A 12,632-nucleotide genomic window follows, 5' to 3' on the forward strand; every position below is an offset into this window, starting at 1 on the left:
ACATGAAAAACAGTATACCCACAGTTATGTGGGTTATGTCTAATATCTAGGACTTTCTAAACATGCTTAAAACTGAACAGTAAAAATGTATTTAAATAGTGAACATACATAAAATTGATTAGTGTACTAGTTGTGAAAGATTATTTTTTGAAAATATTTGATACAGAGTCTATACAGAATATAACATACATTATAAATTGTATGGTATTAGTAAATGACATCTGGAAATATGTAATGAAACGTTAGATTTAGTCCTACAACTAAAAGTGTTTATTGCTGTAGTAATTAAGACCTCATTTTGGAGTCTTGGCTTGCCAACCATAAGTATACTTGACCCAACATACAGCAGATTGCTATTCAGTGCGCTATCCTGAAGTATGTACTAAAGCAGTGTATTGCAACAAATGTTATTTGCAAAACAGCTGATAACTACGTAGAACACCACGGAAAATTGTAACACGAGGAAACAACTCAAAAATTAAAAACTATAATTTATTAAATTACAAAACACCCAGTTGTTAAGATGCATTGTGATTGGAGGTGTTTTGTATTTAAACAGCCAATTGATTTAAAATAGTGTTCTGATGAAGTCTATATTTTTTAGATGAAAGCTCTTAACCTTTTATATTTTTAATAAATTATAGTTTTTAATTTTTGAGCTGTTTCCCCGTGTTCGTTTTTCGTGGTGTTCTCCGTAGTTATCAGCTGTTTTGGTTTATTGTGTGGGACTATGTGGATATTTTGTCGTTGTATTAAATGTTATTTGTAGTGAGACTGAGATGCCCCCTGTCTCCTTGATGCAGAACTTTTTTGCCACTCCCTCTACACTTATTCTCTCTTCTGCAAGTTGGTGCAACCTCTGAGGTACTATATACAGATCAGGAATATGGTGATGTTTTTCGTGTTTCACTGTTGCAGTCATCACATTTGGGTTATCCCTGCCAGGATAGCCCTCGGCCAGCCCGAATACCAGAGGCTTAGTATTTCTGAGTCAGTTGCTGTCCCTTCAAGACTGATGTCAGTAGTGTAAACTACCCTAAATCTAAAAAGAGACTCAGAGAATTCTTAGATCTTCCAAGGCACAGACCCCCGGCCATTCCTCCTGTCCTGGATGATGTTTTCTTGGAATCTAGTTTGACTCCTGACACCCACCTTCCTGCTCCCAGGAAACCTGACAGGTATTACAAAGTCCTTGACTCTCACAAATTTCTTTTCAAAAATCCTACTGCTGACCCTGAGGTTATTTCTCAAGGGCCTAAAGGAATTAAAGCAACTTCTGCTAATAATCCCACACCACAGATAGAGATTCCCGAGCACTAGACAGATGGGGTAAAAAAGTATACACCTCAGCTACTCTTGCTATCAGAGCATTAAATTGTCAGTTCCATATGCTAAATTTTCAGCAACATATCCTGGAACTCCTCAAACAAAAAATGTCTTCCTTTCCTGCTTGTGCTGAATCTAAAGAGTTACAAGAGTTAATGCATTCTGCAAGTCAAGTAACTAAACACATCTTGCACTGTTGTTTTGACACCCTAGAAGCTTCTTGCAGGGCACCAGTCACCGGATCTGTCATTAGAAGGCATGCATGGCTTAAGGAACACCCCTTGCCAGACCATGTCAAATCTAAATTGTTGGATGTCCCCTTGCGCAAAGACACCACCATTACCAATCTCAACATAGTGTCCCAGGGATACAAATTTTCTTTCCACACCCTTCCTACCCCAAATGATTTGCCAGATCTATCCCCAAACCACTGGGCAGAGGCGGAAAAGCAGTCCTTTCCCTGCTTTCTATGAGGGCAGTAGAGCACGTTCCTGCAGAACAGAGAGGCCAAGGTTTCTACTCGAGACTTTGTCTGATACCCAGAAAAGAGGGCACCTCGCACCCCATCATCGATCTCTCCATTCTAAGCACCTTCCTGGTGATCCCAAAATTCGTAATGCTCACCCTCCAGCAGCTGCTACCCATGCTCTCCAAGAATGCTTGGCTAGCCACCCTAGATCTAAAAGAGGCATATCTCCACATTCCTATCAGGGAATCATGCAGGAAATATCTCCGTTTCAGGATAGGATGTTGGCAGTTTCAGTTCTCTGCGCTTCTCTTTGGCTTATCTACTGCTCCCAGAGTTTTCATAAAATGTCTGGCTCTGGCCATTGCCTTTTGCAGACAAAGGAATATCCAGACTTACCCATACTTAGACTGCCTAGTTCAGGCAGACAGCCAAGAAAAGCTGCTCAAGCACCTGACCTTTGTAAAGTCTCTATTAACCTCCCTAGGGTATGCAGTCAGTGAAAAGAAATCCAAACACGTGCCCACCCAAAGGATTATATTCCTGGGAGCAAGCCTGGACATAGCATCCCAGATGGCATTCCTTACACCAGAAAAGCAAATTTTCCTGACAGCCTACTTCTCTCAACTAGCCACCAGACCCCAGCTGTCTGCAAGGAAGATCCTGCAAGCTCTGGGGTTCATGGCATCTTGCATACTACTTATTCCATATGCCAGACTGCATATGAGAAAACTTCAGTGGTACCTAAAAAGCCTTTGGTGTCAACACACTCAAGACCTGCAGACTCTTATACCTATAATTTTTTGCCTCAGAAAAGATTTTCTTTGATGGGCAACAGCATGCTCCCACAACAAGAGACTACCTTTCTCACCACCACCCCCCCCCCCCGCCACCCAGACCCTCACCAAAGATGCATCAGACTATGCCTGGGGTGCACACCTGGAGAGCAGATGCATATAAGGCCAATGGAGCCCACAACAAATCCCTCTGCACACCAACCAAAAAGAGATGATGGCTGTCCAGCACGCCTTGATAGCTTTCAAGCCCCTTCTCTCCCCAGGGGTTCTCCTGATCAAAACAGACAACACCACTGTAATGTGATATATCAACAGGCAGGGAGGGACTCGCTCCTACCTCTATGCAGGCTGGCCATGACCCTTTGGCACACAGCCTCTGCCATGCAACTCCACCTGTTAGCACAATTCCTGCCAGGTTCTCTCAACTCTCTGGCAGACCAATTAAGCAGAAATCTTCTGGACCCACACGAGTGACAGCTCAACAGAAGAACCTTCACCCTAATAACTCAGAATTTGGGGCACACCTAAAGTTGCCCTCTTTGCCTCCCACACCAACCAGCAGCTCAGCAAATTCTGCACCACGGAGCATCACTGCATGGCTTAGAAAGTGGATGCCCTGTTCTTCCCCTGGGTCACTCTATTGGCCTATGCCTTTCCTCCACTACCTCTCATTCCCAGGGTACTGCTCAAAATAAAGGAGGAAAAACCAAGGACAATTCTTATAGCTCCAGACTGGCCTTACCAGCACTGGTACCCCTTGCTGCGCAGCCTGTCCCCACTGCCACCATGGCATCTTCCTCAGATTCCAAACCTCCTGACCCAGAGGGAAGGGGAATTCATGCATCCCCAATTGCAGACACTGAATTTAGCAGCTTGGTTTATTCCCTAACCCCCGATCAAGCTGCCAAGCTCAGTAAACAGGTTCTAGATGTTGTACTTGAGGCCAGACGCCCTAGCACAAGAAAGTCTTATGCTGACAAATGGAAAAGGTGTTCTGCACCTGGCTTCATGCTAAGGGAGCCAATACAGCACAGCCCACCCTCCCTCTGATCCTGAATTACTTAGATGACCCTACTACACAGTGGCCTCTCTTTTTCTTCTATTAAAATTCATGCCTCTGCTATCTCTGCACATTTTCCCACTGAACAGCCCCTTTTTCTCGCACCCTTTGATCAAACAATTCGTAAAAGGGGCTAGCAACTTGAGGCCACCCAGAAGAGCACCAGCCCCAGCTTGAGACCTTAACTTTATGTTGGAAAAGCTCATCCTGCCCCCCTTCGAACCAGCTTCTTCTGCAGAGCTGAAATTTCTCTCCTGGAAGATAGCTTTCCTTCTGGCCATCACTTCAGCCAGAAGAGTCTCCAAGCTGCACTCATGGCTGTGGAACCCTTCATCTTCCATGCTGACAGGGTACACCTCAGGACTTAACCCATCCTTCATGCCCACGGTGGTGTCCAGTGTGGCTCTCAACCAAGCCATTCATTTGCCCACCTTTTTTCCTAATCCCCAGAACAAGGAGGAAAGGAATCCTACACTTTCTAGATGTGCACAGACAGCTCAGATTCTGTCTAGACAGGATTAAATCCTTTAGAAAGTCTGATCAATTGCTGGTTAACTTTGCTGCAGGGGCAGAAGGCAAACCCATCTCCAAACAAACCATTTACAAATGGATAGCACACTGCATCCAATTCTGCTACAAAAAACACGGAAAGTCTCCCCCCAAGGGAATCAGGACTCACTCCACCAGATCAGCCTCCACCTCTGCAGCTTTCCTCAGAGGAGTCCACACCAGGGACATCCTGGAGGCTGCCACCTGGACATCTGTTCACACTTTTACCAAACATTACAACCTGCCTCTCTTCTCCAAATCCAGGGCAGGGTTTGCCTCTGCAGTCTTGCAGGGCATCTTAACCAGCCCCTAATTTCCTTGACTGCCTCTACCCATTTCCTCAGCTTTGGGAATCAACCCAAATGTGATGACTGCAACAGTGAAACATGAAGAACATAGTACAGATGTTCTTCGTGTTTCACTGTTGCAGTCATTACATTTGGGTAATCTGCTGGCAGGTTGCCCTCAGTCGGCCTGAATAACAAAGTCTTGGGTCCTGCGTCGGTTGCTGTCTCCTCTTCCATGATGTCAGGTCGTCTGGGGTATAAAACATGCAGCCAACGCCATTTTATTCAGTTTTTCTTGCAGCGTGGTGCCCGAAGCAGAAGCAGTTCGCAAGTGCCGGTCACCGAAATTTTCGCATTCGAGTTTCAGAACCAAAGTCTTCAAACTAAAGCTAAGTACCCCATTGGGGAAACTTTTTCTTGCTCCTTAGTGATGTCAGTAAAAGTTAATAATTGCATTACTTGTAGGAAGCAAATACCTCATAAGGTTTTTCATTTGTACTGTATTCCTTGCCTAGGCCCAGATTACAGCATGCCTTGCTGTCGGTTTTGTGCTAGATTTAACCAACGCACTATTAAGCATCAGTATATTTTTGCTTCTAAATATTTTGGTTCAAGATTTAATTATCCTGAAATGTCGTCGGTTAGCAAGCCAACTACCGGAGTTCACGAAAAACGCAAAGAAAAAGACAGTGGCAGACCGTCGAGTTCCAAAACCGACGACGAAGCTTCTCCTAAGCCAGTCGTTGGTTCACCAGTACTCAGTGAGGCGCTTTCGCAGCCCCTGATACCCGCTACTTTTGAGTCACAGGCCTCTATCGAGACCCATTCGGAATCCGGTATGCTGCGAGATTTTCAGAGTATTGAACCTGCGGATGTCTCTCCCTTGGATGGGTCCGGAGCTGCTGAGCAGGCTCCGGCTTCTGAGGGTGTTTTCAGTCCTTAACATTTTTATATTAAACCAACGCCAGCCTCAAAAACAAGGTCAAAAACATCTTCTATGTCTAAAAAACCGATGCATGAGCCACGTGCTCAGGCCCCTATGCCTAAAAAACAAATGATCAAAATGGTTGAGGATTTAATTACCTTGATCAGGGGTTCCCAATCCCCCCACCCCCCTCACCCCTGTTAAGAGGCCTAGGCAAGGCACTGATTATAAATCTTCAGATCAGGTTTACGTTTCTTCTGATTCCTCTCCTGATCAGAAATTTTCTATTCCACCCTATGAGGATTCTGATGCAGAGAAATCCATCCGATCTGCATCTCCTCCTGAGGATTACTCTTTTGGAGAGACGAGACTTTGCATACTTTAAGGGAACATTTTCACTGGGAGAGTCAGGACTTCTCTGAATCAAAAAAGAGGCTAAGGGATTTCCTTCTTCCTCCTCAGCATAGGCCTTTGGAAATACTACCTCCTGTACTGGACATTGTTGATGATGTGTTTTCGTAATCAAGCATGGCTCCTGATTCCCTGCCTCTGGCTCCTAGTAAGCCAGACAGATATTACAGGGTTCCTGACTCTCACAAATTTCTATTCAAAAATCCTGCTGCTGATCCTGAGACTATTTCTCAGGGTCCCAAGGGTGTAAAGGCCTCTACAGCCAAAAATCCTACCCCCTCTGACAGAGATTCTGGGGCGCTGGATAGATGGGGAAAGAAGGTTTATACATCTGCAACCTTGACAATCAGGGCCTTAAACTGCCAGTTACATATGCTTAAATATCAACAGCATGTTATGGGCTTACTGAAGTAGAAAATGATGTTGATTTTTGATTGTGTGGAAAATAAAGAGTTATAAGAATTATTGCATTCAGCAGAACAGGTTGGAAAGCATACTTTGCAATGTGGTTTTGGTTCCTTGGAGGCCTCTTGTAGATCCGCCGTTACTGGATCTGTGATTAGAAGGCATGCCTGGCTCAAGGAGCAAAATCTGCCTGATTGTGTTAAAGCTAAATTGTTGGATGCCCCTTTGCAGCGTGATACTCTGGTAATAAGGCAGAAGAGGTTTTAAAGAAAATGGAAGACAAAGCTAAATCTATGCAAACTGTAAAAGATGTCTTGCAAGTGCAGCCACCCAGGTTCAGTAGACACTGGCCTACTAAAAATTGGTCCTTTCCCGTGTCCAACAGAGCCACTCAAGGCAAATCCAGGTGCTCAAAAGGCTCCAGATACCAATCACAGGGTTCTTACAGGTCAAAGCAATGGGGTGCCTCCACCTCCAAAACTGGAGGAAACAAAGCACAACCCTACAGTAAGCAGTCTCAATGACTTTCCTCTACCATCACCAAGCACTTACCTTTTGACAGCCCCCTTGGGGGAAAACTAGCACTTCATGCTCAAAATTGGCAGTTAATTACCCAGGACAAGTGGGTATTAAACATAGTATCACAGGGGTACAGATTTCATTTCCATACTTTGCCAATTCCAAATGGATGGCCAGATCTGCCACAAAACCAGTGGGCAGAGGCCCAGAAACAAGTTATGTCCCTTGTGGATATGGGGGCTATTCAACCGGTACCAGAAAAGGAAAAAGGACAAGGTTTTTATTCAAGGCTTCCTGGTATCCAGAAAAGACAATTCATGGCGTCCAATACTGGACTTATCGATTTTGAACATGTTCCTGGACATTCCAAAATTCAAAATGCTGACTTTACAACAGCTACTGCCTATGCTAGGCAGAAATGCTTGGTAAGTAACTCTAGACTTAAAAGAGGCATACCTGCATATCACAATAAGGGAATCATGCAGAAGATACCTCCGCTTCAAAGCTGGTTTTTTGCATTACCAATTCTCTGCACTGCCCTTTGGCTTTATCTACTGCGCCCAGGGTCTTTACAAAGTGCCTGGCACCAGTAATTGCATTCTGCAGACAAAGAAGCATTCAAATGTATCCTTATCTGGACGACTGTCTCATTCAAGCAGAGGACAAGGACGCTCTTCTTCAACATCTGGTGTTTGTAAAAAGGCTTCTAGCATGCCTAGGGTACACCATAAACAAAAAGAAATCACAACTGGTACCCTGCCAAATAATTACATTCCTGGGTGCAAGCTTGAATACAACTGCTCAGATGGCTTACCTTATGCCAAACAAAGGTAACTGACAACATCAAACAAATGGCAACAGAAACCCAGTTATCTGCAAGACAAATTCTGCAGGCTTTGGGGTTCATGGCATCCTGCATTCTACAAATTCCATATGCGAGACTGCATATGAGGAAACTTCAATGGTACCTAAAAAGTTTATGGAGTCAGCATTGTCACAGTCTGGAAACAATGATCCCTCTCATTCCCTGCCTACAACAGGAGTTTCTTTGGTGGGCAGAGACATGTCACCAATACAAGGGACTGTCATTCACTCTACCCCATGCCACCCAAAGCCTAACTACAGATGCATCAGACTATGCTTGGAGGGCCCACCTGGCAGGGAGGTGCATTCAGGGCAAATGGAGCCCAAACCAAATGCATCTGCATATCAACCAGAAAGAGATGCTAGCTGTTCAGAATGCTCTGTCAGCCTTAAAGTACTTACTTCATCCAGGACAACTACTGATAAAGACGGACAACACCACAGTTATGTGGTACATAAGCAGGGGGGTACACATTCCTACCCCCTTTGCAGATTAGCCATGGCCTTGTGGAACACAGCCTTGATTTACCAAATACATCTTCAAGCTCAATTCCTGCCAGGAAAACAAAATACTCTGGCAGACGACCTAAGCAGAAATCTTATGGACCCACACGAATGGAAACTGGATCCACAAATCTTCAGCATGTTAACACAGAAATTGGGGAGCCCAGACATAGATCTATTTGCCTCTCCCCAAAATTATCAGTTGGACAAATTCTGCACAAGAACTCATCACAAAAAAGCATGGAAAGTGGATGCCCTATCATTCAGCTGGAAAAACCTATTGGTCTATGCCTTCCCCCTCTGCCTTTACTCTCCAAGGTCTTACTAAAATCAGACAGGAAAAAACAAAAATGATCCTAGTTGCTCCGGACTGGCCTCGCCGGCACTGGTACCCACTTCTAAGGAATATATCTCAACTTCCTCCATGGTACTTGCCTCAAATACCTCATCTACTGTCTCAGCAGAACAATCAAATTCTGCACACTCAGCTCCAAACTCTGAATCTTGCAGCATGGCTGATAAATTAATTATTCAAACAACACCTCTCAGTAAATCTGTGATGGATGTCATTTTGGAAGCCAGAAGGCCTAGTACTAGAAAATCTTATGCTGATAAATGGAAGAGATTATGTGCTTGGAACCAAGCACAAGGAACAGACACAGCAAAGCCCAGTATCCCTCAGATTTTACAATATTTGACTGAGATGCTTGACAAGGGCCTATCTTTTTCTTCAATAAAATCCATGCCTCTGCCACCTCGGCTCATTACAACACAGAGCCTCCCCTCTTTTCTCATCCTCTGCTTAAACATTATCTTAGAGGGGCCAAAAATTTAAGGCCTCCCAGAAGATCACCAACTCCTGCATGGGACCTCAATTTTGTGCTGGAAAAACTCACCCTACCTCCTTTTGAACCAGCAGATACTGCGGATATAAAATTTCTATCTTGGAAAACAGCTTTTCTCTTGGCAGTCACTTCAGCAAGAAGGGTTTCAGAACTACAGGATCTCATGGCAGTGGAGCCTTTTATTACATTTTACCCAGACAGGGTGTCCCTCAGGACCAATCCTTTTATGCCTAAGGTGGTATCCAGTGTGGCTCTTAACCAGACCATTCACCTCCCGACATTTTACCCAAATCCGCAGAACAAGGGGGAGCTGATTCTGCATTCATTGGACATACACAGACAACTAAGATTCTACTTAAACAGGACCAAATCTCTAAGAAAGTCTGAGCAACTGCTGGTAGCATTTGCTGCAGGGTCAGAGGGAAAGGCTATATCAAAGCAGACTATTTCTAAGTGGATAAGCCACTGCCTTTGTTTCTGCTACTTGCACCATGGTAAACCTATGCCCAAGGGGATCAGATCACATTCCACCAGGGCTGTCTCTACTTCAGCAGCTTTTCTCAGAGGGATTCCAACCAAAGACATTCTAGAAGCTGCTACTTGGAGCTCTGTTCATACCTTCACAAAGCATTATCATTTTCCTCTCTTCTCCAAATCCAGGGCAGGCTTTGCCACTGCAGTTTTGCAGAGCCTTATAGCTGCCCCTAATGCTGTTTAGTTCCATCCTCCCATCCATAGCTTTGGGATTCTATGCAAATGTAATGTCTGCAACAGTGAAACACGAAGAACATAGTACAGTTGTGTATACTTACCATAAATGTAGATGTTTGAGTGTATTCACTGTTGCAGTCCGGGTTACCCACCCGCCATCCCCCTTTCTATACCTTTTCTTTCCTTCACTATTCACTAAAGCCTTTGTGGTGTATTTGCTTTTAGATGAAGGTAAATTTTATGTTGTTAAAAGTGCATTTATACATATTTCTGTTTATATATATATATATATATATATATATATATATATATATATATATACATTTTTTTTTTTTTTTTTGCTCCCCATTTGGGGGGCACCTGACATCTGGGGCATGAAAAACTGAATAAAATGGCATTGGCTGCATGTTTTATACCCCTGACGACCTGACATCATGGAAGAGGAGACAGCAACTGATGCAGAACCCAAGACTTTGTTATTCAGGCCGACTGAGGGCAACCTGCCAGCAGATTACCCAAATGTAATGACTGCAACAGTGAATACACTCTAACATCTACATTTATGGTAGGTGTACACAACTGTACTTTGTGTACACTTACCATAAATGCAGATGTTCAAGTGTATTCACTGTTGCAGTCGTGGATGTTCTTCATTCCACATTGCTGCAGTCCTAACTATTGGGTAGTCCGCTGTCCAGTCGGCCCGAATACCAAAGTATATGGCTGACGTCGGTCACGGCGCATTAGACTGACGTCAGTACGTCAGGGTACTAATGCGCATGACCGACGTCATATCCTCAGTCTTTTTTGCCGCATGGTCCGATGCAGAAGCAATTTTGCGAGTGCAGGTTGGCGTTCTGAAAGTTTCTGAAGTCAGAGTTTCAGACCGAATCAAAGTTGGCTAAGTACCCCGTTGGGGAATATTTTGTTTTTCTTGCCTCAGTATTTAACCGGATGTCAGAAAAAGTGAATAACTGTATTTCTTGTGGGAAACAGATACCTCATAGGGATTACCATACTTTGTGTATACCTTGTTTAGGGCCTGAGCACGACGTTGTTGGATGCCGCTCTTGTGCTAGATTTAACAAACGCACTATTAAGAGGAGGTTAGACTGTGCCAGGTTAGTGTTTGGGAAGCGTTGTAATTATAAAATGCCGTCGGATGCTCCGACGCCGGCTTCGGCTAAAAAACGCAAAGCAGCAAAGCCTAGAGCGGAAGAACCGACAGTCCCAGACGTCGGTTCTTTAGAGGGCTCAGTGGAGCCGGAGGTTTTGCCAGGTGTTTCTTTGGAGTCTCAGGGAGAGACTTTACTGTTACAGGATGTATCCTCTCAGGAAGTAGGCCAGGCTGAGGGGGCTTCTCAGGTGGCTGTTCTTCCTTCTCTTCCTAAGGTGGTTAGAGCCTCCCCTTCTGTTTCCAAGGCTTCTTTGAGGGGCAGGCCAAGTTTTGCTTCAGTGGGTGTTTCTCCTAGTGCCTCAGGGTCTTTGCCTAAGAAACATATGCTTAAAATGGCAGAGGATTTGATTACTATGATAAGGGGTTCTATGCCCCCTCCTGATAAGAGGCCTAGGGTGGAACCTGAGTTTGAGAGTTTTGAGCAATGCTCGGAGGCTTCTGAGTCTTGGCTGAAGACTTGCAGGAGTTCCCTCCTTATTCTGATTCTGATGTGGATGATTCTACTCCTTCAGCTTCTCCTCCTGAGGATTTTTCATTTTCAGAGACTCTGCATTCCATGAGGGAGCATTTTAAATGGGAAGGGCAAGATTTCTCTGATTCCAGGAAAAGGCTTAGGGAATTCTTGTTTTACCCCAGCATAGGCCTTTAGCTATACCTCCTGTTTTGAATGTGGTGGAAGATGTTTTGCAGAGGCTTCCCTGAATCCTGATTCTTTGCCTCCTGCCCCAGTTAAACCGGATAGGTATTATAGGGTGCCTGACGCTCATAAGTATCTTTTTAAGAGTCCTAGGGCAGACCCGAAACTGTCTCTCAGGGGCCTAAAGGTGTGAAGGCCTCAGTTGTTAAAAATCCTGTCCCTCCTGATAAAGAGGCAAGGGCTTTGGATAGATGGGGAAAGAAAGTGTATACTTCTTCCACTTTAGCCATGTGGGCGTTGAATTGTCAGTTTCACATGTTAAAATATCAGAATTATCTTCTTTCACAGTTGAAATCTAAGGTGGATGCTCTGGCGGAAGGTATTGAGTGTAAAGAGTTGCAGGATTTAGTTCATGTGTCTGAACAAGTGGGTAAACATTCCTTGCAATGTGGTTTTGATGCTGTGCAGGCCTCCTCCAGGGTGGCTGCCACTGGTTCTGTTCTTCAGAGGCACGCCTGGTTGAGAGATCAGAACTTAGCTGAGCATGTTAAGACAAGGATTTTGGATGCTCCTTTACAGTCTGATGTGTTGTTTGGTTCGCCTGTGGAAGCAGTTTTAAAGAAAATGGAGGACAAGGCTAAGTCTATGCAAACTGTTAAGGATTTTTGCAGGTGCAGCCTCCGAAGTTTAGTAGAAATTGGCCTGCTAAGGGATGGACTTATCCTGCTTATGATTCCCAGTCTAGGGGTAGGTCTAGACGTGGTAGGGGCAGAGCTCAAGGTTCTTTTAGGCCTCGGACAGGGAGTTCACCTGCTCAGACTTCTGGTGAGGGCAGGGGTCAGTCCTTTCGTAAGCAGACCCAATGACCTGCCTTTTCAGCTGCCAGTACCTTCTCGCCTGGCGGCACCTCTAGGAGGAAGACTGTCTCTTTTCAAAGAAAATTGGGATTTAATTACCCAAGACAAATGGGTTCTGGATATCATTCACCACGGTTACAGGTTTTATTTCCATACCTTGCCTCCTTTCAAAGGCATGCCAGACATTCCTCCTCTACAAAGAACAGAGGCTCGCAGACAAATTTCTCTGTTACTCCAAATAGGAGCCATTCAGTCAGTTCCTGTGCCAGAAAGGGGCCTAGGATTTTATTCT

Source organism: Protopterus annectens, chromosome 15.part0 (assembly GCF_019279795.1).
Source record: "Protopterus annectens isolate FY-2018-M chromosome 15.part0, PAN1.0, whole genome shotgun sequence".
NCBI lineage: Eukaryota > Metazoa > Chordata > Ceratodontiformes > Protopteridae > Protopterus > Protopterus annectens.